The following is a 25,476-nucleotide window of genomic DNA, read 5'->3' on the forward strand; positions in this document are numbered from 1 at the left end:
TGCATTGTCTTACCATGAACTTTTTGGGGGGATACCACATCTAAACTATAACACCATTCAATCACTGATGGACACCTAGGCTGGTGTGTAGATGGGCTGTAGTGAATGGTGCTGCTGTAAACATAGGTATGCATGTGTCACTTTAGTATGTTGTCTTTGATTCTTTTTTTTTTTTTAAAGAGAGAGTGAGAGAGAGAGAGAGAGAGAGAGAGAGAGAGAGAGAGAGAGAGAGAGAGAGAGAGAGAATTTTTTTTTTTAATATTTATTTTTTAGTTCTCGGCGGACACAACATCTTTGTTGGTATGTGGTGCTGAGGGTCGAACCCGGGCCGCACGCATGCCAGGCGAGCGCGCTACCGCTTGAGCCACATCCCCAGCCCTTGTCTTTAATTCTTTAGAATAAATACCAAGGAGTGGTATAGCTAGATCACATGGTAACACCGTTCCTAGTCTTTTAATCCCTCCATACTGATTTCCATAGTGGTTGTACTAAGTTACAATCCCACCAACAGTGTAAAAGTGTTTCTTTTTATCCATATACTCTTCAGCAGTTATTGTTTGTATTCCTGAAGACTGCCATTATGACTGGGGTTGAGATGAAATCTCATTTTAATTTTGATTTTCATTTCCCTAATTGCTAATGATGTTGGACATTTTTTTATATATCTATTGGCCATTTTTATTTCTTCTTTTGAGAAGTGTCTGTTTAATTCATTTGCCCATTTATTAATTGCATTATTTGATTTTTTTGATGTAAAGTTTTCTGAGTTCTTTATATGTTCTGGATATTAATCCTTTATCAAAAGAGAAATTCTCCAATTCTATAGGTTCTTTCTTCACATTCTTGTTTCCTTTGCTGTGCAGAAGCTTTTTAATTGGATGTCATCCCATTTATTAACTCTTGACATTGTTTCCTGAGCTTAGGGGGTTCTACTGAGAAAGTCATTGCTAGCACCTATATACTGTAGTGTTGATGCTACTTTTTCTTCTAGGAGTTGCACAGTTTCTGGTCTAATTCCTAGGCTTTGATCCATTTTGAGTGGACTTTTGTTCAGGGTAAGAGATAGGATCTAGTCTAATTGTTCTACATATTGGGATTACCAGTTTTTCCAGCACTATTTTTTAAAAGGCTATATTTTGCCCAATGTTATGTTTTTAGCACCTTTGTCAGGATCAGATGACTATCTGTGTTGCTTTTTGTCTCTGTTCTATTCTGTAACATTGGTCTATGTCTCTGTTTTTATGTCAGAACCATGCAGTTTTTGTTGCTGTAGCTCTATAGTATAATTTGAAGTAAGGTATTGCATTGCTTCTACCATTGATTTTTTTGGCGTAATATTGCGGTGGCTATTTTAGTCTTTTATTCTTCAAATAAATTTTAAGACTTTTTTTAAGTTCTGTGAAGAATGTCTTTGGTATTTTAATGGGAATTGCATTGAATCTGTATATGTGTGTGTATGTATGTGTGTATATATATATATATATATATATATATATATATATATATATATATATATATATATAATCTGTATATATATTTTGGTAGTATGGTTCTTTGTACAATGTTAAGTCTGTTCATGGATACGTGAACATGGATGATATTTCCATCTTTTGTGTCTTCTGAATTTCTTTCTTCAATGTTCTGTAGTTTTTATTGTAGAGGTCTTTCACCTCTTTAGTTAGATTTATTCCTAGATTGATTGATTGATTTTTGAGACTATTGTGAATGGGATTGTTTTCCTGATTTCTTTCTCAGCAGATTCATTGTAGGTATATAGTAAAACTGTTGATTTTGTAAGCTGATGCTTTGATGAATTTGTTTATTAGTTCTAGCAGTCTCTGGTGAAGCTTTTTGAATCTTCTAAGTATAGGATCATATCATCTACAGTTTTTTTTTTTCCATTTCTCTCTTTCTCTTTTCTAATTGCTCTGGCTAGAGTTTCTAGTACTATATTGAATAGGAGTGGGGAATGTGGACATCCTTTGTCTTGTTCTGTATTTTTAAAGGAAATGATTTTGGTTTTTCCCCATACATTATGATGTTGGCTTCTGGTTTGTTGTGTATACCTTTATGATATTGGGGTAGATTCTTTCTATTCCTGCTTCCTTCAGTTTTTTTTTAATCATGATTATATGCTAAATTTTGTTTAAGATATGTTGTTTCATGTAACTAATGACACTTTGTACTATTTAGGAGTTTGTAAGGACAGCCTACATTCAGCTTAGAGTATTTAAATGCTGTTTTCTACTACTAAAATAAGGAAATTACATTTTCCTTCCCATTCCTACTTTTCCCTTTCTCTCTGACATCCCTGATTTCCCCCACTTTCCTACTTCATTCCTGCTTTGATCTTATAACAAACTTAACTCTTGGATGATACTCAGCTTACTGTTTGATCTCTGCAGGAAACCATATACCTGCAAATTTTTGTTTGAATATTCTGAGTACAACCCATATATAATAATCTCTACTAGGGTTGCTCTGATTTCTGCCTGAGGAATTTTGTTCCTTCTGTCTGCTCACTGCAGCCTTTGAGATTGACTTTACAGTTCACTTTTTATTCTACACTCTCTACACTTTGATTCAATATCATCTACATGATTGAGTCCTATAGCTGTTCTTTCTCAAGCCTTGGCAGTTATAGGCATTGTTATTCAGTTAGCACTTAGGCAGGACCTATCAAATGCCAAAGGTTTCGAGTCAGAAGAAATCTGGAAGGTTATCTTTAATCTCTTTGTTTCATAGATTAAGACATTAAAACTCAGGAGGCTAAAAGACTTGTCCCAAGTCAACAAGACTGTTGGTCCTAGACTAGGACTACACTTATGATTTAGAATCTCTGCTATTTCAATGACATGCTCTTTCACTCTTATACTTTGAATTTACAGTTTTGGGTTATGTCTAGGCTTTCATAATATTCTTAAAATTTCCCCTAACACTTAAAGATATTAACAAGGACCCTCTAACTTTTGTAAACATATAACAAGAATGCCTTAATTTGCAAAATGGATCCCAGTCTCTACCTTATTATTATTATTATTATTATTATTATTATTATTATTATTATTATTATTTTTAATTAGAGGTTCAGGATACATACTTGCATATTAACAAAAAGTCTCTCTCCACTTGTCTGTGCTTTTTAGCCACACATTTGCATTTTATCACAGTTTGGTTTACCTGAACAACTCTGATCCTCATAGTTCTTGCACCCACACACCTGGGCACAAATAACAGTGCTACAGTGGGACTCCTAAAGGCTGCACACATATGCAGGAATGAGAAGTCTTGTCACCTTTGCTCTTCTGAGGATATCAGAGATGTCTTTTAAACAAGTAATTATTTCACGTTAGTTCTTTCTTCTCTTCAGGAACTCTTGGGATTTTTAATAATCATTAAAAAGTATTACAAATAACATTATTTTAAAATTCTTTTGACATGATACTGATAACATTTCTTATCTTGTTTGTAAGTATGTAAATCCTAATAGTGAAAGAATGAATCATTTTTTGCTTTCTTTGAAAGTCGTGCATAAAACCATGAAAATAAGAGAGAAAATATCTATTAAAATTTAGTGTTGTTGATAAATTTTAATGTGAATTTAACTAGAGTGTACAATTAATGTTCCATAGAGAAACCTCCTACCTGATTGTGATTGAGGTAGAGACACAGTAGACATTCAAAACATTTTCAAAGTTGTACAATATCACAAGAAAAAGTTCCCTTTAATAATAATAGACACTTTGTGGAACATATTTTTACACCAGTGTTTATTTTGAGCATTCAACATACCAATTTGTTCTGAATTTGTGAATGTATTGTATACATATGTGTGAAAGAGAGAGATTGTTATAATATCAAGGTACCCAGTCAGAGTACCTTACTCTTGTTAGAGTTTACAAACATTTCTCCTAAGAAAATTGAGTGAATTCTACCTAAGTTGAAATCCATTAGGATCTATAAATAACGATTTAAGTCTGTGATAAAAAATTTTGTCCTAATTGGTCAGATGATCTTGTTAAATGTGATATTTGGGAGAGAACTCTTATTTTCTTGATTGATTATTTGGGTGGATAATTCTGATTATAGCAAATATCTTCATAAACATTTACCTTTTCCTCTTATGCCTAGCTTAGTGATGTGATACCAGCCTTAGTTAAGAAACACAGCTGAGGACTTTTGTCCCATAAATATAGATCAGTGTATTCCTTAACCATAGGAATGTGGTGTAAAAAATATAACACCAGAGTAATATCAGCAATGTGGCAGAATAAGAGGTTCTCTGCTCATATTCCTCTCACAGCAATAATGACTTGGCAGCTATACATGGAAACAGTGCCTTTGTTGGAGGTTTGGGATCCAGGTATGAGGTTTAAGCCCTGATAGACACCAAGGCCAAAGATGGTGGTTTTGAGAAGTCTGACCCATGCCCAGTTGGCAGGCTTACCCAAGACCCTAACAGCAGCTCACCAATCACAAATCCAGTTGTAGACCCAGTAGGAACCACATAACCCAGTTCCAACCACTCTTCACTTCATTCCCAGAGGCAATTCCATGATCCTGGGTACCTAACAGGATAAGCCTTTACCTGAAAAAACTGGTCTGTAAAAACTAGAGTGTTTCACACTTCAAATACATAGAAACCAACACAAGTCTACCTGGATCAAGAACTATGAGGCAAATTTAACATCATTGACAGAAACTAATAAAGATCATGTAACTGACCCTAGTGAAGTGAAGATCTATGAATTGCTTAACATGTAATTCAAAATAATAAGTTAAAGTATCTCAATGGAATGAAAGAGAATACAGATAGGAAAGTATACAAAACAGAAAGAAAATCAATATATGAACAAATGAAAAGTTCATAATGTAGAAATAGAAACCCTAAAAATAACCAAACAGAAACCCTGGAGCTGAAGAATGCAATGATAGAAATGAAAAATTAAATATTTTTCTTCAATAGACCAGATCATTTGAAAATTTTTTTTTCTCCCAATTATAGTTGTCACCAGCTCAGTGGGTCCTTTAGCTCATGCAGGATAAAAATCAAATATGACTAGCAAAAAGAAGTTTAGGAAGGAAATCAAGGGGTGAATAGCAGTAAGGTGGCTCTACCACAGGTAGAAAAACAAGGAAAGGTAGTTATCCCGTAGGCAGAGTAGCAAAGACAGGTGACTACCCCAAGGGCAGAGTAGCAAGGAACTCAGGGATAAAAATCTTATATACATTTGGGGACTAGAAATTAATATATTTATAAGCTATGTTATAATGTTATTACTGCACCTGCATTATTTTGCACTTGACCAAAAATGTTTGCATATAGCTCAAAATGTGCTTAGTATTTTGTTTTTTTCACCCATCCCCTAGGCATATCTTCAGCATGCATTTACATTCATTTACATGATGGTTTTGGTTAATTTTCAGGCAAGCAGTTGTCAGCTCTACTTGCACTGTTTCAGCTTTGATGCTTGTTATGGTTTAGATAAAAAGTGTGCCTGAAAAGTTCATGTGTTCTAAAAACAATACCTAATGGATAGCAATTTTCAGTGGTGAGGTTATTAGATTATGAAAACTCTAAATTCATTGATGTATTACTCCACTTGATGGGTTAATAATTTGGATGGAGTACTAGGTGGTAACAACAGGCAGGTGGGGCATGACGGGGGAAGCAGGGCCCTATATGCCCTAGAAGATTTTATTTTGTCTCTACCTCCTTTCTCTCTCTTTCTCTATTTCCAACCCCAGCACAGAGCAATGGAGTCAGCTGACCATGGACAGAAATGTCTGAAACCATTAGCCAAAATAAACTTTCTTGTCTACATTGTTCTTCTGAGTCATAGCAATGAAAAGCTGATCAACATAATACTTTCTTATTATTTGTCTTCAACAATAGATGTATTTGGGGAAGGTGCCATGTATCTTAAGCACAGAGCATGCTGTCCTTCTCTTTCAACAATTACGAAATAAACCTTAATCCTGTACTCCTGTCTTAGAGGGGAAAAATGAAGCATATGAAAAAGAATGAAGAAATTATGCAGAATTTATAGGACATCAGATAACAAATGAATACATGCATTATTAGAGTTTTGGGAAAAGAGAGAAAGGGGAAAGAAAAATGGGTGAAAATTTTCAGAAATCTTGAGCCAAGGTATTGAATTCAGATTCATGAATCCCTAAGGTTCCTGAGAAAGATCAACCTGAAGAATTTCCTGAGACACATGATGAAATTATCAAAAGTCAGGTAAAAGAATTTTGAACACAGGGAGAGAAAAAAGATTCATCACTTACAAAGAAAGTTTCTATCAGTGAGTTTCTCAGCAGAAACTTGTAGACCAAGAGAAGTGGGATGATAAACTCAGTGCTAAAATCAAAGCAAAGTGAAATAAGAACAACAACAAACCCCTCACTGCTAACCAAGAATATTATACCAAATGGAGCTCTCCTTTAAAAATAAAGCAGAAATAAAGACATTCTCAGACAAACAAAAACTGAGTAAGTTCAACACTACTAGACATACAAGAAGTGCCAAAGGAAGTTATACATATTGAAATGACATGAATATATGAAAACATATGAAAGTATAAAACTAACTGGTAAAGATAAATCTATAGTCAAATTCAGAATGCATTAACACTTTAATGATTGTATGTAAATAAATTACTTTTAATTCTAGAGTTAAAGGTAATATACCAAAGTTTTAGAAGTATAGCTACAATAATTTGTAAATTATTAGAAAAATACAGAAGTTTTAGATGTAAGTATAGTTATAATAATTGGATACACAATACAAAAGATATAATGACACAAGGAGCATAAATGTGTGTGGAAGGAGTTAAAGTATAGAGTTTTGCAAATGATTGAAGTTGTTATCAGTTTGAAATAGACTATTTAACTATAAGATGTATATTTAATCCTCATGGTAACTACAAATAAAAACCTTGTATAGATACACAAAATATAATCAGAAGAAAATGAACATACCACCACAAAATATCAACAATCTACACAGGGAGACAGAAAGAGAAAAAGAAAGGAACAAAGAAACTACAGAAGCATCATAAAATAATGAAATGACAGTAATAATTTCTTACTTATCAATAATTACTTTAAATATAAATGGATTACATTCTCTTGTTAAAAGTTATAGAGCTGTTGGATGCAGTGGTACACACCTGTAATCCCAGTGGCTCTAGAGGCTGAGGCAGGCAGATTGCAAGTTCAAAGCCAGCCTCAGCAACTTAGTGAGGACCTAAGCAACTCAGTGAGAAGCTGTCTCAAAATAAAATATTAAAAATAGCTGGGGCTATGGCTCAAGTGGTAAAGCACCCTGGGTTAAATCCCTGGTGCAAAAAAAAAAAAGAAAAGAAAAGAAAAAGAAAAAGTCATATAGCTAAACAAAATAAAAATAAAGAATCTGCAATCTAAAAAAGACTCTGTAAATTTAAGGACATACATAGGCTAAAAGTGAAGGAATGGAAAACAAATTACTAATGGAAACCAAATGACTGTAAGTATATCTATACTTTAAACAAACAAAAAAATCTTTCAGTCAAAATCTGTCATAAGAGATGAAGAAGATCATTATATAATAATAAAGTAACCAATTTGTGAGGAAGACATAACAATTGTAAGTATATATTCACTCATCATTAAGCACCTAAATACATATGGCAAATATTTATTAATATCTATTGAACTAAAGGTAGAAATAAACAGCATTATAGCAACAGTTGGGGACATTAATACTCTCAACAATGAATAGATCATCTAGACAGAAAAATCAAAGAAGAAACAGTGGATTTGAATAACACTTGTCTAAATGAACCAATGGCCCTATATGGAACATTTCATTCAACAAGAACAGAACACATATTCTTCTCAAAAGTACATGGACCATTCTTTAGGACAGATCATATGTTGGGTCACAAAGCATGTCTCATCCAATTCTAAAAGGATGAAGAAGAAAATTATATTTATTAATGTCAAAATGAACTTCACTATTAGGTATAACTGTAATGCACTAAAATAAAAATAAGTAGATGAAAAAAATTAAAGTAATAAATTTTAAAAGGTCGAAATTACATAAGTATTACAAAATGAATGAGAGGAAAATTAGAAAACTTACAAATATCATGGGATTTTTCAGTTTCCATAATAAAATAAGCCAATTCCCCTAACAAATCCCCTCCCATATATCTAAACCTATATTTGTATATGTGTATCTACAATCTGATTGGTTCTCTCTCTCTAGAGAAACCCTGATTATTCAACAAAAAGGACTTAAAGAAAATAATAAGAGGAGACATTATTACCGATATCACTGAAATATAATAAATCATAAGAGTACTGTGAGTAACCACATATTGATGTTTGATAACCCAGAAGCAATGGGTATATTTATAGAAACATCACACTCTACTAAAACTGAGTAATGGAGAATAGAAAATTTTCGACCAATAATGAATAGGGATATTAAAGCATAATGGAAAAACCTCCCAATGATTAAAAGCCCAGGATCAGATCAACATCTCAAAGAAATCTCTACACCCTCATGTTCATTGCAGTGTTATTCAGTATAGCAAAGATATGAAAACATCCAAGTGTGACATACATGTGTATGTTATATGGATAACATACAATGGAATATTGTTCAGAATTCACAAAGAAAGAAATCCTGCCATTTGTGATGATAGGGATAAATCCAGAGAATATTATACTAGGTGAAATAAACAAGGCACAAAAAGACAAGTACTGAATGGACATAAATGTGGAATCTAAAAAAGGTTGACTGATAGGAGCAGAAAGTAAAATGGATAGATCACAGAAATGGGGGTGGGAGCAAGGGGATGGAGAGATGTGCATTAAAGGAAGGATACACCGAGATGAGTGTGAGATGAGTAAGTTCTGTACATCAGCAAGGTGGAGGAATATAGGCATTCATTGGCTGTAGGCCCCTCCTAGAAGTCCAACTAGCAACCCCCAGTATAGGCAAGAATACTTTTCTGAATATCCCAGATCTTGAGAGCGTGGCTAAGATAACCCCTGTATCACAGAACTAACAGCTGCATTACAAGAGTAAGAAAAATGATTTCACTGTGACCACACTGCCCCTCCCCTGATCTAGCATAGAGCCACACAAAAATTCTCCTGGGCCCACATTTTCTACACTGAGAGAAAATCTGGAGGCAGACATTCAGCTTTCCCAACATTCTGAGACACTTTGCAGAAGAAACACTTTTGTCTCACCAAAGAAGGAATATAGGGGGGTACTGGCAGGACCAGACCACCTACAGTCAGTTAGAAACAAAAAAAGGGGTGAGGTTCCCAGATCTTTAATGTAAAGATCTTGTCAGTGGCTCTGCATTTCAGCTGATAGAGACATTTACCAGAGAAAACTAACCTACAGCATGTCTCTGTAGGAAACAACATGAACAAGTCCACCAGGCTCCAGTTCCTAGCCTGCAAAACTCCAGCCTCCAATGTTCTGCTAAGCCTTCCCCAGGCCAGGTTGGCTGCATCACTGTAGTGTGCTGATTTTAATCCTTTGGGTATATGTCAAGGAGTGAGATAACTGGATCCAATGGTGGTTCCATTCCAAGTGTTCTAAGGAACCCCTATACTTCTTTCCATAGTGGTGGCACCAATTTACAGTCCCAAAAGCAAGGTATGAGTGTAACTTTTCCCCACATCCTCACCAACAATTTTATTGTTACTTGTATTCTTGATAATTGCCATTCTGACTGGGATGAGATGGAATCTTGGTATAGTTTTGATTTGCATCTGTCTAGTTGCTAGAGATGTTGAAAGTTTCTTTGTATATGTATTTTTTGACCATTTATATTTTTTCTTCTGTAAAGGGCCTGTTCAGTTCTTTAGCCCATTTATTGATTGCATTAGTGTGTGTGTGTGTGTGTGTGTGTGTGTGTGTGTGTGTGTGTGTGTGTTAAGTTTTTTGAGTTCTTTGTATATGTCCTGGAGATTAATGTTCTATCTGAAGTGAGGTGCAGGTGGTAAAGATTTTCTCCCATTCTATAGGCTCTCTCTTCATGTTCTTGGTTGTTTCCTTCGCTGTGAAGAAGCTTTTTAGTTTGATGCCATATCATTTATTGATTCTTGAATTTACTTTGTGTGCTTTACGGGTCTTTTTGAAGAAGTTGTTTCCTAAGCCTACATGGCTGAGAGTTGGGTCTACTTTTTCTTCTAATAGGCATAGAGTTTCTGGTTTAATGCCTAGGTCCTTGATCCACTTTGAGTTGAGTTTTGTGCAAGGTAAGAGATATTCAATTTCATTTTGCTGCATAAGAATTTCCAGTTTTCCCAGCACCATTTGTTGAAGAGAGGCTATCTTTTCTCCAATGTGTGTTTATGGTGCCTTTTTATAGTATGAGATAACTATTTGTGTGGATATATCTCTGTGTCTTCTATCCTGTTTCATTGGTCATTATGTCTGTCTGTGTGCCAACACCATGCTGGTTTTGTTATTGTAGCTCTATAGTATAATTTAAGGTCTAGTATTGTGATGCCTTCTGTGTCACTTTTCTCCCTAAGAATTGTTTTGACTGTTCTCAGCTTCTTATTTTTCCAAATGAATTTCATAACTGCTTTTTCTATTTCTATGAAGAATGTCATTGAAACCTTAATAGGAATTGCATTTGATCTGTGTAGTGCTTTGGATAACATGGCCATTTTGACAATATTAATTCTGCCTATTCAAGAATATGGGAGGTCTTTAGACACTTGTTTTGAAAAGATAAAATCAGTGAACTCTTAGACTAAGAAGAAAAGAGAGAAGACACAAATAAATAAAATCATCATGAAAGATGGGAAATTACAATACAACAAAATTCAAAGAAATCATAAGAAATACAAAGAATCAGAAGAACTACTACTACCAGCAACCATCTGCTAACACATTGGATAATAGGAGAAAAGGATAAATTCCTAGACATATGCAACCTACTATGGATGAGTCAAGAAGAAGTAGCAAACTTGAAGAGACTGATAATGAGTAATGAGATTGAATAATTAATTTAAAAATCCATCAAACAAAAACTCAGTGCTGTATGGTCTCATAGCTAACTTCTACCAAAATTTTGAATATCCATCTTTCTAAAACTCTTCCAAAAATAATGAAGTGGAAGGACTACTTCCAATCTCATGTCATGATCTCAGCATCATCCTGATACCAAAACAATAAAAATAAAGTACAAGAAAAAATATTGTAGACTGGTACTTATGATGAACATAAATGCAAAAATCCTCAACAAAATATTTGCAAACTGAATTCAACAACACATTGAAAAAATCATCCACTATGATCAAATAGCATTTATCCCTGAATACAAGGATGGTTCAACATATGCAAATCAAAAACTGTGATAATCTCATGAACAGGATGAAGGATAAATGCCATATAGTCACCAATAAGTGCAATAAATGCAAAAAAAAGAATTTTAAATAATTTGTTACCCTTTCATGATTAAAAATAAACTGTCAACAGATTAGATATTTAGAAAATGTACCTTGACACAATGAAGGCCATGTATGACAAACCCACGGTTGACATCATACTCATCTATGAAAAGCTGGAACTTTCTTTAAAATTATAGATAATAAAGAATGCCCACTCTCACCCATTAATTTTCAACGTAGCTCTGGAAATATAGTCAGAGCAATGGGATAAGAGAAAGAAATAAGAGCCATTTTAATAGGAAAGGAAGAAGTGAAATTGTCTTTGCTAGCTGGGCATGGGGGTGCACTTTATAATCCTAGCTGCTCAGGAGGCTGAGGCAGGAGGATTGTGAGTTCAACGCCAGCTTCAGCAAAATCGACGTGTTAAGCAACGTAGGAGACCCTGTCTCTAAATAAAATACAAAATAGGGCTGGGGATGTGGCTTATGGTCACGTGCCCCAGAGTTCAATCCCTGATACCCAAGGGGGGAAAAATAGAAAAGAAATTGTCTTTGCTGGTAACATGACCTTGCATATAGAAAACTGTGAAGACTCCACCAGAAAAAATGTTAGAACATTTGAACAGAATTCACTAAGATTGTAGAAAATAAATTAACATACAAAATAATTAACATTCTTGCACACTAGTAACAAACTCTCTGAAAAGAAAACAAAACAATCTATTTACAATGACAACAACAATCAAAAACCACTTAGGCATAAATTTAACCTCAGAAATGAACAATCTGTATATTAAAAGCATTGACAAAAGTAATTAAAGAAAACACAAATAAATAAAAATATATCATGTGTTTATAGATTATAAGAAATATTAAATTTTTCATACCATCCAAAAGTGATCTACAGATTAAATGCAGTTCTTATCTAAATTCCAATGTCGTTTTTCAAAGGAATAGAAAAAATAATCCTTAAATTTGTCAAAACCACAAATACCTTGAAAAATTAAAAAAATTCTTGAGCAAAAAATTCAAAGTGGTAGGCATCACCGTCCTTGATTTTATAGTTATACACCACATAATGACATTTTGGTCATCAATGGACACATATATATGATGGTGGTCCTATGAAATTATAAGGAAACTAAAAAATTCCTATCACTAGGAATTCCTAAAAATTTCCAGGAATACATAGCTGAAGAAGAGGCAAGAGAAAAGGAACTCAAACTTATCTCAATAGCAAGAAAACAACCCAACTAATAAATGGGCAAAGGACTTGTACAAATATTTCTCAAAGAAAACATAAATTTTCACCAAGTATATGAAAAAATGTTCATTAGGAGAATATAAACTAATATTGCAGTGAGATGTCACCTCACACTTGTTGGCTATTATCAAAAAGATGAAAGATACATATTGGAAAGGATGTGTAACAAAGTGAACCCTGTACATTGTTGGTGAGGATGCTAATTAGTGTATCCACTAAAGAAAATGCTGTGGATGTTACAAAAAAAACTAAAAATATAATTATCATATGATCCAGCAATTCCTCATCTTGGTACATATCTAAAAGAATTAAAATCAATAAGTCAAAGAATTATCCACATTTCCATGTCCATTGCAGTCTTATTCACAGTTGCCATGGTATAGGATTAACCTGTGTCATTGACAGATAAGGAGGTGCAGACAATATGGTGTACACAGTAGAATACTATTTGGTTTTAGAAAAAAGGAAATTCTGTAAATTTCAACAACATGGATGAACCTAAAGGCATTATGCAAAATGAAGTAAGTTGGACATAGGAAGACAACTACCACATTATCTCCTTATATTTGCATTCTATAAAAACAAATTTATAAAGTAGAGGGTGGATAGAGGAGGATAGGAAAGAGATGGAATGGTGAGCTGCTGTCAAAGGATACAAGGTTTTAGTTACACACAAGAGATAATTTTTCAGATCTACACAACAAGGTGACTGTAGTCAATAATGATGTACTGTATATTTTAAAATTGCTTAGCAAGGTAAATCTCAAATGTTCTACCACAAAAAATGATAAACAAGCTGAATATGTTAATTAGTTTGATTCAGTCATTCCACATTGTATACATACATCAAAACATCACTATGTACCCCATAAATGTACACAACTATGACTAGTTAAAGTAATATTAATTTTAAAATAAAGTTAGTTAAATTTCAAAAATCAATGAATATGTTCTGGGGATATAAAATATGGCATGGTAATTATAGTTAAAATACTATATTATGTATTCTAAATTTATTAATGGAGTAGATCATTAAGTGTTTTCAACACACACAAAAACTGATAACTGGGTGAGGTGACAGATAGTTGGTTTGGTTGTAGCAACCATTTCACAATGTATATGAATATTAAATCATTACATTGTATACCTTAAATATCTAAAAATTTTATTTGCCAGTAAACCGTAATAAATCTGGAAAAATTTCAAATAATAATAACAATACAAAACTTCTTTTTTCATGCTATAATCATATTAAATGAAGTCTTATATATGTAAAGTATAGCCTTCGTATGACAGTAGCTAAGGGTAATTTATCTACCAAATATGGAGTGAATACTTTTTTAGATCCACATGTTCACTGTATTTTTTATTCATTTGTTTTTATTAGTTTTACATGACAGTGGGATGTATTTTGTCATATTATACATATATGGAGTATAACTTCTCATTCTTCTGGTTGTATATGACATGGAATTACATTGGTGGTGTATTCATATGTGCATATAAGAAAGTAGTGTTGGATTCATTCTACTATCTTTCCTATTCCATTCCCCCTCCTTTCCCTTCATTCCCCTTTGTCTACTCCAAAGTATTTCTATTCTTTCCTAACTCCCCCTTATTGTGAGTTAGCATCTACAAATCAGAGAGAACATTTGGCCTTTGATTTGGGGAGGATTGGCTTATTTCATTTAGTGTGTTATTCTCCAATTCCATGCCTTTAATAACAAATACCATAATTTCATTCTTCTCTATGACTAATAGTCCATTATGTATATATAGCATATTTTCTTTATCCATTCATTGGTTGAAGGGCCCTAGGTTGGTTCTGTAACTTAGCTATTGTGAATTGAGCTGCTCTAAATATTGATGTGGCCAAGGAGTTGGAAAACTGAGTCAAATTGTGGTTCCATTCCAAGTTTTCTTAGGAATCTGCATATTGCTTTCCACGTGTTTGCACTACTTTGCAGTACCACCATTGTATGAGTGTACCTTTTTCCCACCATCCTTGCCAACATTTATTGTTGCTTGTATTCTTCATAATTGCCATTCTGATTGGAGTGAGATGAAATCTCAGTGTAATTTTAATTTGCATTTTTCTAATTGCTAGAGATGTTGAACATTTTTTATATATTTTTTGACCATTCATATTTTTTCTTCTTTGAAGTGCCTGTTCAGTTCCTTTGCCCATTTACTAATTGGGTTATTTGTGCTTTTTTTGGTGTTAAGTTTTTCAGTTCTTTATATTTCATGGAGATTAATGCTCTATCTGAGGCGCAGGTGGCAAAGATTTTCTCCCATTTTGTTGGCTCTCTCTTCACACTTTTGATTGTTTCCTTGCTGTGAAGAAGCTTTTTAGTTTGATATACCAACCCTTTTGTTGATTCTTGGTTTACATCACTTTCAAGTACTTGTCTGCTGGAGAAACTTGGCTGCCCAAACTCTTGCCTGTTTTCTGTTCTACTTTTCTCTATATATGTTTACTAAGTTTGTCAACTATGAATATAGAATGAGATCAAGTAGTTTCTAGAATGAGATCAAGTAGTTTATAGGATAACAAGCTTTCCTAAGCAATAGCATAAGATTACAGGTTTTTCTCTGTGTGCGTATATGTGCATATGTGTGTGTGTGAGTGACATTGAAGATGGACAGAACTAGAAACAGATTAGTGCAAAAACTGTATTCAATTTTAAAGGAGTTATTTTTCAAAATTTCTTAAATTCTGGAACAGTTTTTCTAGAAACAGATGTGGCATGTAAGTTCTTGAAATGCATTTTGAGAGCACAAATAAAGTTTCAAATCAGTAAGAAAGTAAAGTCTAGCTATCTGAATGTGTCTTCAGCTGAAACTAGTGATGACCATATTTATCCATTTCCCTGCTGTATGGTATATGCTCTCTTTCCCTGGCACACTGAATTTCACCATCTCAGGTTTTTCTCCCTCCACCTTTTAGGAATAGTCTCTCTCCCTTCTTTCAGCAGCTATCTTTCATGTTACGTCTTTTGTGAAGATTTTACTGGTTTCACAAATGAATAGGAACTACCCTTCCCTTGCATTTTCTGAGACCTTGTTATTCTCCTCTTGGAGCACTCTGAACTCTTTTTTCTATTGCAGTAATTATACATTTGTTTATTTCTGCTTCTTTACTGGAATTATTTTTCATAAGAGAAGCTGTTTATTATATATCTTTATGTCCCTGGCAGTGCCTTGCACAGCAAATGCTCAAAGAAATAAAATCAATTCTATTCAATACTCAGAGAAACCTCTTTTAGTGGTTGAAATGAACTTAAAGGGAAGTTTTTGGTTAGGACATCTTCATATGTTAAGGGCTTTCTGTCAATAAAGTGTATTGCAAGCTGCCTGATCCTTCAAGTTCAAGAGCTGAGATATGTGAAAACACTTTATTTTGGAGAATGAAAGCCTCATCATTATACAATATACATGAATGAAGATGTGAATTTGGTCTCAACATACCTTTTATATAATCAGAGATATGAAAAATTATGGTGTAATGGTGTATTAAGAATTATAATGCAAAAATAAATAATTTTTAAAAAGAGAAAGAAAACCTCCAGAAGCTACAGTTAAGAAAGAAAGGCATAAAGATGATCCTCTTTCTCTAACTTTTCACAGGTGAGACAACTGAAGGCAAAGCGAGTGGTATTTATGGATATGGAAATAAAATAGATCTGGAGTCTTAGGAGCAAAGTGGGGAAGGAGAAGGGAAATAATTTTTGTTAAGGATCTATTATGACTCAGGCCTCTTGCATTGTTTATTATATAATGCATTGTTTATTATATAATCGTAAAACAGTAATCATAACACTCACATTTGTGGAAATGTCTCATACTTTTAATAAATGATTTTACATCATGATCTCTTTGATTTTCCCAACTGCAATGTAACTAGTATATGGATTATATCCAGGTTTTAACAGAACCTGAAATATAAGAAGGCAAAATGACTTTTTCAAGACTATTTTTTAAGTAAAAGACAGGACTAGAATATGACATTTTTTCATCTTGTTTAGCTTTCTTCTACTACATTGTTTATGTTATAAGCCAAACAATACAGTTTTATAATTATTTTATATAATTATCTTTGACATTAGTTAATAGCTCTTTATTTCTTCTTGTGTATCAACCTTGGTTTCATTTTATTATGAAATTTCCAGAATTAGAATATGTATATAAAATCTTTGTTAAGTAAACGTAGACAATACAATAATTTAGAAGTTTTCTCCAAATTTATCACTACAAAAAAAAGACACTTTATCAACCTCTCATTCATGATTCTGATAACTTAAGGTTGGGAAAAGTGGACATCGAAAAATGGGTATAAAATTCAGAAAAAATGGAGACATATTTCTCAGCCTTTCACTTGTTTTAATGTTAGCTGAAGCAGACAATGTGGTAGACTATCCTTAAATTGGACCGTCTCAAAACAGGAAAGAGGACCAGAAAAAATGAGCTCCTTTTCACTTGAAACATAAAATTTGTCCAATGAACCTGAGTCAGATATGATATCTCAGAGTTTGGAGAATGCTTAGCAGAATGAGATGACCTAGAAGATTTTAGTGAAGAGCTCAAAAGTCGGTGGGCCATTGGCCAATCATTTAAATTTGAAAGCTCTTCTTTCTATCTTAGCTCTGGTATCTCATTCATCAGGAGGCTTTCAAAATGATTGGGAATTGGCTATAACCTGAATTATGTTCAGAATGCCTGGAATACTCACTTGTATATAGTTGTGTTGACCTTCCCATAAAGATTCCCTCTGGGATGTACTCTCCAGTCCTCTGAGAATTTCCTATGGCATGAGAATGGTCTGGGAAATTTATGGCTCAAAAGACAGATAACTGCAGTGATTCTACAAGTAGAAGCTAAATGTGTTCTTTAGAAGTAGAAACTTTGCTCTAAAATCACATAACTAAGTTCCATTTGGATTCGGCGGACACAACATCTTTGTTGGTATATGGTGCTGAGGATCGAACCCGGGCCACATGCATGCCAGGCGAGCGCGCTACTGCTTGAGCCACATCCCCAGCCCCTCTCCATTTGGATTCTAAAATATGTTATTTTAAGAACAGTAGTGAGAGAAAGGTAAAGTATTGATTGGCAGGCCTTGAAGTGAATGGAGTGTAGAAGAAGAGTCCTTGGAAACAGGTTGAGCACAGGTTCCATCTTGCCCCATATTATTCCTTCATTAAGAAGTTGAGGCTGAGGTGCTAAGTAACTCAGTGAGACCCTGTCTCTAAATAAAATACAAAATAGGGCTGGGGATGTGGCTCAGTGGTCGAGTGCCCCTGAGTTTAATCCCTGGTACCAAAAAAAAAAAAAAAAAAGAAGAAGAAGCTAAGGCTGGAGGGGCCATCCATCCTTAACTACTAGAGCAGAGGCATGACTTGACATAAACATCACTGAAGCAGCCCCAGTGACTGGAAAGTGCTCAGGCAGTGTGCCTATTAACATCGTCATGATGTTTCTGCAGAATGCAAGTTGGAAATCTAGCTGGCTGTAAGGTTTTTGAAATGTGAATGCAGAGCGCTTCTTCAGTCAATTTTATAATGTGTTCTAGCCAATAGTTGCATGAGCAGCATTATAAAAATCATAACTGTCACCTGCATATGTTATAGAGTGAATAAAAAGTACCAGCACCAAAAACTTTAAAATCCAGCTCTAGGATACATTGCATTATTTGTTCATAACAAATATTTAATCAGCATCTACTTTGAGCCACAGTATTCTGACTGGTGGGACCTCCAGTGGGGAATGAAATGGATAAAGCCTGTCCTTGTAGATCCAATATTGTAGTAGGGATGGCAGACAATGAACAAAAACTATATGATGAACAGTATATAGTCTCATGTATAGCAGTATATGAGATCTTTGTTAGGGAAGTAACTTGTTACAATTACAAAGAGTGCAGTTGTAATCAAGAGCAGATTCCCTGATATGGTTGATTCGCTGAATGGATGAAGCCTCCAAACCCAAATGATGAGAGTTTCTGAAATAATATTGGTATTCTATTTTGGACTTATTTGGCTTTCTGTTTGGAAAATAGAGTTTTATTTTCCTACGTGTGTGTGTGTGTGTGTGTGTGTGTGTGAGAGAGAGAGAGAGAGAGAGAGAGAGAGAGAGAGAGAGAAACTCTACTTTTTGATGGATGTTTAATTTTTTTGAATTGTTGGCTATTACAAATGATGCTACCATGAAAGTTATATGTGTATCTTTATGCACATGTGTAGAAGCTTGGGGCATATATTTAAGAGTGAAATTGTTCTGTCATAGAATCAGATCTTGATGAACTTTTTCAAAATATTTCCACTAATTTTTGTTCTTATTAGTAGTGAATAAGAGTTCCCTTTAATTCACAAATTTGTCAACGTATAATTATCAAGATTTTAATTTTTTTGCACGTCACTGTTGGCATATAGTAGTTTTTCTTTGTGGTTTTAAGTTACATCTTCCTAATTATAGAGACCCAGTACTACTAAGTTATTTATTGAACATTTGGACTTTCTCCTGTGAAGTCCTTTGCTTTTAAATTATGCTCTTTTTAAAAATAGGAGCTATTTATATATTTTGTATATTAGCAATTCAAAAATACAGGTATTGCAAGCATCCTTTATGGTTATCCTGTCCCTTCCTTTATTGAATCTTTACATGAACAAAATTTCTTATTTTTATTGTAATTAAGTTCATTATTCATTATCTTTTTTGGAAAATGTTAGAATTTCAGACTGCAGTGGGAGACTCTCAGAACCACTACTCCTGGCGTGCTGCATGCCAAGTCCCACACTCGAGAGAGGGTGCTTCTGTGGAGTGGGAAACATCTGGATATTTGGTGCTGCTTTCCTGTAATTTAGAACATCTACTGTGTAATAGCAGGAAGAAATTGTGTAATAGCAGGAAGAAAGCCTGATGTTTCCATGCCTGATGTGAAACACCGTCCTCCTGTCTCCCTACAAAAAGATGCAGTTTTAACTGCTATCTTTTTTTCCCCCCCTTAATAAATCCTCCTTCTGAGGCCATAGAGGTTTTGTGATTTTACCTTTCACTTTCAGCCTTTCTGTCTGGAATTGGTTTTTGTGTCTAATGAAAAATAGGGGCTTCAAGTTTAACATTATTTTTCCATAAAGGTATCTATTGTACCATTACCATTTATAAAATAGAAAGTACAATTATGGATCTTTTTGTCCATTTGATTCTAGTATTTGCTAAAATTATACTGAAAGTGTATCAAAATCTCTACTATGAATGAAAATGTCTTTTTCCTCCTTATATTTCTATATATTTTCTGTTACATTTTATTAAGTTCATAATTAAAATTATTGCATCTTCCTGGTTGATTGAAACTTGCAATGATTCCCTGTTGCTAGTACTGTGTTTTACTATCATTTCTGTTTTCAGAAGTTCCCTGCAATGCTTTTATGTTTGTAGTTTATTTGTACTTTTCTCATATTCATACTTTTGCTTCTATTTTTCTGCTCTTATTTTTGGAGACACATATAGCATATACTTGCATTTTGCTTTTTTTTCCCCAGTTCGACAAGTTTTATCTTTTACAGGTACTTTTTGTTCATTTATATTTAATATAATAGTCAATAAGATTGAGTTTATATATGCCCAAGTCTGAGCAGACTGCCTCAACAAAATCCGTATGCTTAAACAATAGAAGATCTGGGTGGCTGAAAAATCTGAGATAAAGGTGCTTGCAAATTGGGTTTCTGTTGAGTATCCTCTTTGGGGCTTAAAAATGATCATCTAGCCGTATCCACATATGGCAAAGATAACTGGTTTCTTTTCTCTTTTTTAAGGCCATAATCCCATCAAGGGATTCCACTTTGATGATCTCATCTGTACAATACAATCTCAGAACCCTTTCAAATATCTTCACTGTGGGGGTGAAGGCTTCAATGTACCAGTTTAGGAGAAACACAGCATTCAGTCCATGCAGTGAACATCACCTGTGTGGTGTTTCCAGATGCCCTTACTGTTCTGTGTTTTAGATGATTTTGATGGCCTTATTCTCCACAATACAAATAATAAATAAATAAAAAGCCTATATTTCATCAACTCTTGGATTACGTTTTATTATTGACATAATTTTCTCTTGTTTTATTTAATCCTACAAGCCTTTATTATTATTGGTTTATATAGTCAGCAATAATTCTGTATTTCCTCCTTAATCAAACATCTTCCATCTGGCCTGCTTTTTCTTCTCTCAGAAATATTTGATCAAAATTTTCTAGTGAGGGTCTGCTGATGGCAAACAACTTCTTTTTGTTTGTTTGTTTGTTTTTCTTGAAATTATCTTTACTTCACCCTTTCCCTTGGACATATTGCCACTCATATAGAATCCTATGTTGGCAGTTTATTTATTTATTTTTGTTGTTATCTTTTTCATTGCTTATCCCCATTATCTCTGATTTTTCCTTTTGATGATATGATTTGGTGTATGTTGAAACTTCTCACTCCATCCTCAGTGTAGCAACTATTTAATATTTTCCATTCCTCTGTTTCTCTGTGCTGAGTTCTAAGTAATCTATTTTGAATTACATTCTAGTTTGCCAATTGTCTTCTGCTCTATGTAATTGGGTGTCAGACTTATACACAGAGCTATACACTTAATTTATTGTGGCTTTCACTTCCAGATTCAACTGGCTTCATTTTTAAATCTGCTAGATAATTTTATAGTGTTTCATATTTATTTTCAAGTTCGTATTTTATTACTAAAAAAACAGTAAACATTGTTATTTGGTAATCCGGAACTAGTATTTTAAATGTCTGAAGACTTTATGGGTTTGTTTCCGTTTGATGATTATCTAGTTCTTTCAAGTTGTTTTGTTTCTTTATGTAATTTGTGTGTGTGTGTGTGTGTGTGTGTGTGTGTGAGAGAGAGAGAGAAAGAGAGAGACAGAGAAAGAGAGAGAGAGTGCTATCTTAGGGGCAGCCAGCACTTCACCAGGGTAGATTCCTGCTCAGGAGGTGTGAGCTGCCTGAGAAATAGAAAGTCTGAAAGAATTAGAAAGAAATAGAGACAGAGCCAGAAATTAGATATAAAAGGGAGCTCCTGAGAGGTCTTCCAGTCCTGTTAGGAGCTGGAACTGAACTATAAAAAAAGGCTCTGGTTCTCTATTTAAGAGGAAGTAAGTACATCAAAGGCAGGGCTAAGGTTTCTGTGGGAGGAGTCTTGCTTCCTAGTGTGGCAGGGGTTTTGCAGCAAACAAGTCGATTGGCATCATGGCAAGCCACACCCATCTCTGAGAGGCTGTGTGCTGTGTGGCTCCAGTGGGTCACCCCATCTCTGATGCAGTGCTGAACTTTTGGCAGAGCTAGGTAGGAAGCTCCATGAACCAGGCATGCTCTGTCTTTGGTGCTCCCTTCTCCTTCAGCCTGTTAAGACCATAGATCTCTCTTAGGCTATGTTGGCTTTAGTAGTATTCTCTTTGGGTTCTCACTTTCATTAAATTTTGGGCTGATATTTTGCCTCTATTTTGTCAGCTTCTTTCAGGTGCTTTAAAGAACACATTCTTAAAGCTTTATATCTATACTTTTTGTTTGCTTTTCCGGGGGGTTGGGGGGAGAAAGAGAAAGAAATGTTTCTACTGTATTTTTCAGAATGAGAGAAATCCCTTGTTTTGAGTACTAGATTTCCCTTCTTGAGTCTTTTTTTCCCTCTTTAAAATTTATAGAGAATATAAAAAAAAATGAATCCAAAGTTTTTCTTTTAACAATGAACTCATATTATGTTTAGTCTCTATGGAAAAATCTGTGATCAAAATAAACATGAACATTTCTGCCTCAGGTATGCTCCATAGAATTACCAGTATAAAGTCCAGGCAGGACATTGACTTCATTCAAAGAGATATAGGACTCTAGAAGGGAGTGGTTAAACTCTCAGACATTCCAAGTGATTGTCTTGTTCTATAACCCATACATCACCACCACCCTGAGCCTTGGGTCTTTCTTCCTCTCACTCACTCTTTTAGAACTACTCAAAGTGAGTCATGCAATAGGTTGTGTTTGTCCATCTTCTCTGCTGTTTTCCCTATTTATAATTCTAGGACTGTCCTGACCCATTGGTGAGACACTATTATTTACCACAAATTTTCCTCAATTATACCATAGATAGAGGCATCCACACGGTACAGAATCTAATAGTGTACTCCACCTATAATTTTTATTTATTGGAACGTGGTGCACTGTGCATAGAAATTATGGGCAAATACATGTTTTCTTTCCTATACTGCAGGGTTTTTTTTTCCAGCAATTATTATCTTCCATCTTCTTGAGTTGTGGCAAAAATCAGAGTTGATAAGCAGTTTAATTTTGTTCTCATCAATAACCTGTGGATGATATGAGGAAGCAGGGGAAAAGGGTTCTCTAGCTACCAAACTGCTTTATGTACTGTGATAAATTGTCAAATTCTTGCTATTTTTCTACAGTAGTGTTTACTCTTAAGTTTAATGGAAAGTTTTTTTCTCAATTATAACTGTAAAGACAATTTTCTCCTTCCCTGCCAAAGTTAATTTTGTATTTATGTAATGGTGAAAACTATCATTTTCCTCAGCCTGTAGTCAATTTTCTGTGCTATTTCCCGAACTTGGTAAATGGAAAGGCAAGGTGAAGTCACTAATTTTTATATTTAGAATGAGTAAATATGCTGTTCATTTTCCATCACTGGTTGTGAAATTGTTCTTGTATTTCTTAGGAGGTAGGGAGAAAGGGCCTTGTGTAATAATGAAGTACATACCCAATGAAAATAAGGAGTTACTCCAATGTAATTAGAGTATGTCATAGGTCATTTTTTTGAATGCCTCATGTTGAGCAATAAAATACAAATATGGCTAGAAAGAAATATTTAAAAACCCAAGCGGATAACCTTCAAACTCAATTCATGTTCTTGTTTGCTTCCAGATTCTCTTTTTAAATCAATATTGATCCAGAATTTTATTTATTTTGAGAAGATGTATGATTATCCAATAATTCATGGCTCTTCCATAGCACAAATTCACTGATTTGTCACAGTAGTCAAGAAAAATCATTTTTTCAAAAGTGCATTTCCAATGCCCCCAAATGTGCATCCTTCAGTGCTGCCTATAAAATCAGTTTATTAAGAAGAAGCCTGAGTGCTTTATATGTGCTTTCTTTTAACTGCTCTGTGAAATCAGAAGCTGTTCCTTTTAGGTATTATTTTTAAGGTTATAAATGAATTGTGATTTGTGATTTGTGTTCATATAGGGCAGAGTATTTCAAACAGTGATACAGACCATTTAAGAACCACCCTTGTAATTAAAAACTCTTTCTTAAAACAGGAGATTTGACACTCTTGATATAATACAGAGTGATTTACCATCCTTATACATTTAGAACGTTATTCATATTGGGATAAAACAACCATCATAAGATTATTATGCCACTGAATTATTTGGATTGAAGTCAGTGCTGAAGGCCTCTCATTTGCATTTCCATTAATCTTATCATGTCCACTGTGGGGTCATGTTTCTGCCTGAGATGAGTTCCTGGAACGTGCATATTTTCTGCAAGAGGTATTGTCAATGTTAGGTGATGAAGCATGGTGCCATGCCCTCTCTTTCACCCCCACCAAATATATTCTTCTGTAATGCTTCTGGAATGTCTTCATTCCCTTTCACTGCTATAGCCTCAGTCACCACCCATAATTGGATGTCTTAAATATCCCTGCAATCTCCTGGTTGGTTTATCTGCTTTAACTTTCCTATTTCCTTTGCATCTTGCAGATATATAAACACATGACAATTGTACTATTTTTCAGAAGACTTGAGGGGCATAGTGAATCCTGCACCAGCTCCTGATAACAAACCTGATTCCTGTGAATCACCTAAGCATGCACTCTTGTCCAGCTTTCCCACATGACATATTCTCTTCTCTAAACATGCTTAAAATTCCTCTTTTCCAAAAAAGTTATACCATAAATATTATACCTGGATTTGCCATTGAAACTTTTCTAAAATTATTGTCACTAATAGCCAACATGTCAATTCAATCAAAGTTGGGTTGTATTGATTCTACTCTGATCTACTTTGGTTATTAAGGTAACATATATTTTATAATTCCCATGTATGATAGTCTCCCCTGAAGGCAGAATTGGTTTTTTCTTCTCTCTACTATCATTTTATGGATCACAGAATAGAAGTTTGGAGAGGAAAAAAGCAATTCTCCCAAGAACATATAGCTGGTGGGTGATAGAGATGGCATTTGATACCAGGTAATTTGATATCCAGTTTTTATTCACCAGTATGGGTTATTTCCATCCCTTATTTCCTGTGTTAACTCCTACTGATCTTGACATTACAAATTGAATGCTGATTTAGTGTTGGTGATGGGGGAGTAATTTTTCACATCAGTGTAATTCTAGGAGTCTATTATCTTGCCTCTAATCCAAATGGAAATCTATCTAAAATCATTAGCGGGTGATTGTCAAGATTGAGTCCCTCTTTGTATTTTCATAACCTAAATTAAAGAGATGAGAGTTCAAACTAATATTGACATTCTTTAAAAATATATCTTATAAATATTTGTGGAGTGTCTATTATGTATACACAAGGCATTAATGTAGGCAATAGGAATAGTACAATAACTAAAGTCTAGTTTCTGCCCTGAAGGAGCTATTTATTAATTCATTAAGAGACATGGTCATTCTCATTAGTTTTGTGATAATGAATTACTATAAACTTGTGGCTTAAAATAACACAAATTAATTATTATATTATTAGGGTGGTCAAAAACCCAAAATCCATTTCAATGAGCCAAGATCAT

At 34.2% G+C, this 25,476-nt stretch overlaps 1 protein-coding gene across 1 annotated transcript in view; it reads left to right on the top strand.

The window, feature by feature from the left end:
• Positions 1–25,476, top strand: part of SLC44A5 (solute carrier family 44 member 5) — a gene marked incomplete at both ends in the record, with an annotated part of 368,780 nt that overhangs the window by 200,313 nt on the left and 142,991 nt on the right. The window lies entirely within an intron of this gene.

This window comes from Spermophilus citellus (assembly GCF_964194105.1).
Source record: "Spermophilus citellus genome assembly, chromosome: 9".
NCBI classification, from domain to species: domain Eukaryota; kingdom Metazoa; phylum Chordata; class Mammalia; order Rodentia; family Sciuridae; genus Spermophilus; species Spermophilus citellus.